Here is a 7,529-nt window from a genome sequence, read left to right on the forward strand (position 1 = left end):
CTTGAAAGCTTTCATGATTGTGCAATCCTTCCACAAATGAGTCGCTGGTCGTTCCCGGGTGCCGTGTTTCGGGCAGGGCTCATTGAGTAATTGCTCAAGAGACGGACCTGACCCACCAAACCGGGGTGGCTTCCCTTTGCGCTTCTGGTTATTACCCTGTGCATTGGCCACAAATTCTGGGTTACCGTCCGCCTTACGCTTATTGCCTCCTTGACTCGCCGGGTTATGCTGCTGACCCTTTCCATTACCATTCTTCTTTCCCTTCCCTTCCTTTTCCTCATCAGACGCGGGATCCTTGGTACTATCAGAATCGGCATACTTGACTAAAGCCGCCATCAGCGTCCCCATATCGTTGCAATCACGCTTAAGGCGCCCCAACTTCTGTCTCAGAGGCTCAAAGCGGCAATTCTTCTCCAGCATGAGAACTGCTGAGCCGGCATCCATCTTGTCAGACGAATGTATTATATCCTTGACCCGGCGCACCCAATGAGTCATAGATTCACCTTCTTCCTGTTTACAATTTGTCAGATCCACAATTGACATAGACTGCTTGCAAGTATCCTTGAAGTTCTGGATGAAACGGGCCTTTAACTCTGCCCATGAACTAATGGAGTTGGGTGGCAAACCCTTTAACCAAGAACGGGCCGTTCCGTCCAACATCATGGTGAAATATTTAGCCATCGCTTCATCACTCACCTCCAGCAGCTCCATAGCCATCTCGTAACTTTCAATCCACGCCCCAGGCTGTAAATCGGCCGTATACTTCGGCACCTTCCGAGGTCCCTTGAAATCCTTGGGCAGACGTACATTACATAGTGCCGGTACCAGACAAGGAACTCCTCCGGTTCTAGTAGCCACTCCCGCCTCAACGGAAATCATTGGGTAAGCCGGTGAGTTCTGTTGGGCTGCTAGCTGAGCCGCTAGCTGAGCCGCCTGCTCGTCCTCCTGATGTATCCGATCTTGAACCGGGTTATACCCGCCGGGCTGGTTCTGGCGCTAAGCGTTACTTGACAAAGCCTCTGACTCCATGTGTCTACTGTAACTCGGGCTCCGGTTTTGACGAGGCGGGGTTTAACCAGGGCGGAGGAGTCGAGTGAATCCTATCCCGGCTGTAGGAGTAGGTCACTTGCTAAGGCAGGGCTGTTTGAACAAGTTCTCTGATCTTCCGGGTTTCCACCGCTGTCGGATCATCCCCATCTACTGGGAGGGCTGCCAAACGTGCTGATGCTGCGATTAAGTTCTCCATGGGGCTGGAGAAGTGACCCTGCGGTATTGGTACGTAATTGGGCGGTGCCATATTGCCGTGAGGCGGTGCCATCCCCTGAGGCCGGACTGGACCTCCCGCTCTGGATGTAATAAGCTGATTCGCACCTGGCGAGTTACTTGGGCCGGCCCCGGGTGTAGCAAAGAGATTCCGAGGATCATAATTCTGAGGTAAACGGGACTGAGTTTTCTGATGTCTCCTCCTCATTACCTCATTAGATGCGTTTAGGCTCCACGTGAGCTGCAAGGCCTCTGCCTGAAGTTGCTGCGCCCGTACGTCCAAAGCCGCCCGCTCTGCTGCTAATCTAGCGTCCTCAGCTGCTAAGGTTTCCTTGACCCGGGCGATTTCGTCGCGAACTAGTGCCACCTCAGTCTCATGCTCAGATTGGTTCGCAGGGATGACTGTAACAGTTAACAAAGCCGGAAGCTTATCCATGAGATCCATCGCCACCTGAGCCGGTGAGCGCACGGGGCCTCCTGCCCCGGCTGCTCCTAACCCGGACGTTATCGCCGCTGAAGCCGTAGAATTTTGGCCGGGTTGAGTACCAGCCATGAAGACTGCTGCCCGGTTTGGCGACTCTGAGAGGTCCGGAATAGTGCTGCCATCGGAACAGCCCCCAAGCACGCCATCTTGGACTTGATACAGCGAATCTGTTGGGCCGGCGGATGAATCATCGTCAGAGAGGACGGCCGGCTCACCATCACCTTCAGATCCTTCAGGAAGTTCACCTCCATGGATGCAACCCACAAAGGCATGCTTCACGGCGGGTTGAGCTCAGGCGGGTTGAGCACGCTGAGACGTCTCGACGAGGTCGGTGCAGCTGTCCGGCTCAGGGACCGGCTCACCAATCCAGCCGATGAAGACGTGAATTCCGCCAAAGGGGACCCGGTAGCCGTACTCAATTGAGTCGGCATCGGGGCCCCAGCCTTCGTCGTCGATGTAGATCTTGCCGCGACGACTCTTGGTCATCCGGCCAACTGCGTATCCCTTGAGCCCTTCGAAGCTGCCCTTCAAGAACTCAAATCCACCGTGCGCTGGCCCCATGGTGGGCGCCAACTATCGTGGAATTGTCACGGCAGATGTCCTCTTGCAAGGACTTGATCGTGGAGCCATCGCAACTAGGAAGCTTAAAGGGGTTAATCGGGACAAAGGACACGCGAGGTTTATACTAGTTCAGCCCCTTACGGTGAAGGAAGGCCTACGTCTAGTTAGGTTTGTATAGCTTGAGGTTTCGATGGCCGGGGAGCGAGATACGCTATTCCCGGTTCACGATTGGTTGTTTCTTGCCCTTAAGCCGCCGGCGGGTCGTCCCCTTATATTCACGGGTTGACGCCCTGCGGCCTACAGAGTCTCGGTCGGCTCATAAACAGTGTCCGGCTCGGTGACTAGTTACCTTTACCTTATGTTACAAGTCATGCCATCATGGCGGTTTGTCACTACGGGCCTTAAGCCCTATGAACCGCCATCCTTATGCTAGGTCTTGGGCTTCTTTCATGATGAGTCTTCTTTACATAGCCCGGCCCCTCACAGCCGGTTTACTCAAATAGTTATATCCCCAATAGTCTGTGATGTTCAAAATTCCAATGTACAACTTTGACCATGCGGGCCCGTGGTTTGGCGCGTCATCGAAGATCGATAAGAGGGGCCAGAAGTCAAGAACCACCTGGAAGTGGCCAAATATATGTAGCAATATTGGGGATGTTTAAAACTTTAAATACACAATGCATAACTTTGGTGGCACCTGCCTCGGAAACCCGAAAGCACCCTTGGATATATATAAGCGAGATCTGGGCTGGGGACGTGACGCTTGGGCTAATAGACTGAACTATCATAAAAATTGCACGAGAGGGACCACAAAACCAGCACCTCTTGCATGCAGCCCAAAATGATGTATGTTGGGAAGGGGTGATGTGTGTTTTCAATATAGAATAATGTATAATTTAGATGTGGTGCCTACCTCTCGATACAGACAACAACCATGAAGGCAAGGTAGTTAAGGACGAGATACGCAGGGTATGATGTAGGTCGAACCCAGCAATCCGAGCATGTGGGAGGGAATCCTGACAAGGCATGAGCTCGAGCTTTGGTTGAGCCACATGTGACAGTGACCGTACCTAACATGAACTAGGAGGAATCCATTCATGGCCAACACATACCCCTCATTATCGGTCAAAGGGATGATATATATACACTCGGGGAGCCCACAGATATGCGTGTCGTCACAAAAAACCGCACAAGGGATACGTGGTCGATCAGAAGACCCCGCATACACTACATGCAACCCGAAAATATGTATGGGTACGGTGGTGTGTGATGTGTTTAAATCCCAAATGCACAACTTCGATGGGCCACCCACTCGACTCCAAGCTTGGTTCAATACGTATGATGTCAGTTTCCCAACTTCGAGGCGGCGGCGGGGGGTCGTCCCACGCATGCGCTCAAACTTTATTTGGTATAGCATGGGACACATCTATATCTATACCCCTATATAGTGTGTGAATAACTTTGAAAGTTGGTCGTTGGATGAAGCCAATCCGACGGTACAGAGATGGCAAATCCGAGCACATCTGGCCATTGGATATCATCTAATTTCCACCACATTCTAGCACATGTACAATCTAGAAGACTCCATGGTTGAACTTAAGCATAATGCACAAACCTCAAAACACAAGCACTTCTCCTTTGTTCTCTAGAATCTTCCTTATCTTAGTTGCCCAAAATTTTTTTTCTAAATGAATTGTCACTTTTGTACTTACTTTATGCTTTATAATGCACAATTCCATGAATCTTAAAATAGATTTTTTTATAAAACTAATTGATTTTGGATGAGATGAACTATAAGAATTAAACGGACATCTACATCATGCATATATGACTCAAAGCTTACATGCTATAGTGTGGTATTTATTCATAATTTGGTTACCAAATCTCATGCGTGCAATGCACTTGTACCTTACTAGTATCAATAGGAAACCATCATGGTCAAACCCTTCTCGTTGTTGGGTCAAAGGGATAGATTGTGTGCCTCACTAATTGTCGGTAAAGGATAGTATATATACCTCGGGGAGCCCATAGATATGTGTTGCGTCTATAAGGCGCACAAGGGAGACATGCTCGAGAAGAACACCCTGTCCCTTATACCCTGCATGCAACCTAAAAAAGGTTTATATAATCGCCATGCCAGGTCAAGTCAATCATTCTTAATTTTTTAGAGGAAAAATAACCCATAAAAACATAGTAGGTTTATATAATCACCATGATAGGTCATGTCAATCATTCCTTAATTTTTAGAGCAAAAAACAACCCATAAAAACATAGTCTACAAATTAGCAAAATAAGGATCCCATGGTTTATATAATTACCATGATAGGTCACTATAGAGATATAATATATCTCTGTAATGACCGTGTCATGGCATTTAAATGAAGCTTGAGATATGCAACTTCCCGCCGGGTCACCCATCCTTGGACTACTCCAGCCCGAGCATGCTTAACTTCTGCGTTCTATTTGACTAGGCAAGCGGATGGAAGCCGGCCCTTGCTGATAAGAATTGCCTCCTTGCCATTAAGGCGTTTCACGCTGGTCACCCTATGGGACCTACTCCCTCCTATCACACACATTTTTGCTTGTAAAAACTGTGTGGGATATTTACATGGCCGGTGTGTCATAGCTAGCCTTCAATGAGCACTGACATTGTTAGCGGGAAAACAATGGGAGAAGAGGCGGAAAACTGATGAGAGGAGTGGTGAGAAACGGTAGCCTATTTAGAAAACCTAGTAGAGAAGGAAGCGTGAGAAATGATGCATGCACACAGTGCTTACCCATGTACTGCATGTTTTGTCGAAAGGTCTCAGGGTTGCCGTTCGATCTAGGAGCATCCAACGGTGCACACGTACGATCCGTGTGGTTTGGGTTCTGGTCAATCAGAATGCACGACTCGGATCTCGCGTGCAGCAGGGGGAGGGGGATATCGGCCACGGTTTGGTAGGCACACGGCTTTCGTGAGTGAACCGTGTGCTATTTGAAAACATTTCGTGAGAAGAATCTCGGTTTTTAAATCCCCGTAAATCCAAAACTAATCCGAAAATCGTGAAACCTGGCATGGTGTCACGACATGGCACAGATATGCCGACGAATTTTTTTCGTCCATTTTGGCACAAATTTTATTACAAGCCTCTTACAAACCGGAGCTTCTCTCAAAGAAGCCTCGTGGTTCAGACAGGGAAACATGTCCCCCTTGCGGGTGAAACGCAATCACTACCTCTTTTCACCTTGTATTTTCTTCTACGGGAAACATGGAACTACAGGATATCCGTGCTGAAATTTAAACTTATTCAGGGTTCGTTTGGCCTTTTTATACACTAATTGAGTTTCCTAGGCATTTAATGTCCATAATTCAAATTTGAACTTCAAATACATGCTCCAGTTCACCAAAATGGCTAGAAAATTTATACATGTGTCCTTGGGTGCATGTTTAGATCCCATGCCAGGAATGGGAATGAATTACAACCGTACCCGCGTCCTGGCTCGTCCTCAAACATTGAATCTCGGTTTTAAAATCCTCGCAAATCCTAAACTCACCAGAAATTCATCAAAGGTGGCACGGTGTCACGCCATGGCACATATATGTCATGGTAAAAACATTGTCCAATCTGGGCCAAGCTTTATTATAAACCTCTTACAAACCGGAGCTTCTCTCAAAGAAGCCTCGTGGTTCCGATAGGGAAACGTGTTCCCCTTGTGGGCAAAACATAATCACTGCCTCTTTTCGCCTTGTATTTTCTTCCACGGGCAACATGGAACGACATGATATCTGTGCTGAAATTTAAACTTATTCAGGTTTCATTTGGCCTTTTTATACACTAATTGAGTTTCCTAGGCATTTAATGTCCATAATTCAAATCTGAACTTCAACTACATGCTCCGGTTCACCAAAATGGCTAGAAAAATTATACATGTGTCCTTGGGTGCATGTTTAGGTCCCATGCCAGGAATGGGAACGAATTACAACCGTGCCGGTGTCCTGGCTCGTCCTCAAACATTTCAAATCTCAGTTTTTAAATCCCCATAAATCCAAAACTCACCAGAAAGTCATCAAAGGTGGCATGGTGTCACGTCATGGCACATATATGTCGTGGTAAAAACATTGCCAATTTGGGCCAAGCTTTATTACAAACCTCTTACAAACCGGAGCCTGTCGCAAGAACCCTCGTGGTTTTGATAGGGAAACGTGTCCGCTTGTGGGCCAAACGATAATCACTCCGTCTTCTAGCCTCGCATTTTCTTCTACACGCGACACGGAACAACAGGAGATTCGCAGTGAACTTTGAAATTATTCAGGGTTTGTTTGACCTTTTTATTCATTAATTGAGTTTTCTAGGCATTTAATGTCCATAGTTCAAATCTGAACTACAAATACATGCTCCAGTGCACCAAAATGGCTAGAAAAACGTACATGTTTCCTTGGGGTGCATGTTTAGGTCCCATGGAACGAATGGGAACGAATTCAACCGTCTCGCCATCCTGGCTTGGCAACAAACATTGTGAATCTCGGTTTTTAAATCTTTGTAAATGCAAAACTCACAAGGAAATCATGAAACTTGGCATGGTGTCACTACATGGTACATATAATTGTCCAATTTGGGCGAAGCTTGAAGGAAATATGCCCTAGAGGCAATAATAAACTTGTTATTTATATTTCCTTATATCATGATAAATTTTTATTATTCATGCTAGAATTGTATTAACCGGAAACTTAGTACATGTGTGAATATATAGACAAACAGAGTGTCCCTAGTTTGCCTCTACTTGACTAGCTCGTTAACCAAAGATGGTTAAGTTTCCTAGCCATGGACATGTGTTGTCATTTGATGAACGGGATTACATCATTAGAGAATCATGTGATGGACAAGACCCATCCGTTAGCTTAGCACTATGATCGTTTAGTTTATTGTTATTGCTTTCTTTATGACTTATACACGTTCCAATGACTATGAGATTATGCAACTCCCGAATACCGGAGGAACACCTTGTGTTCCATCAAACATCACAACATAATCGGGTGATTATAAAGATGCTCTACAGGTGTCTTCGATGGTGCTTGTTGAGTTGGCATAGATAGAGATTAGGATTTGTCACTCCGTGTTTCGGAGAGGTATCTCCGGGCCCTCTCGGTAATGCTCATCACTATAAGCCTTGAAAGCAAAGTGACTAATGAGTTAGTTGTGGGATGATGCATTACGGAATGAGTAAATAGACTTGCCGG

This window comes from Triticum urartu, chromosome 3 (assembly GCF_003073215.2).
Source record: "Triticum urartu cultivar G1812 chromosome 3, Tu2.1, whole genome shotgun sequence".
Lineage (NCBI taxonomy): Eukaryota > Viridiplantae > Streptophyta > Magnoliopsida > Poales > Poaceae > Triticum > Triticum urartu.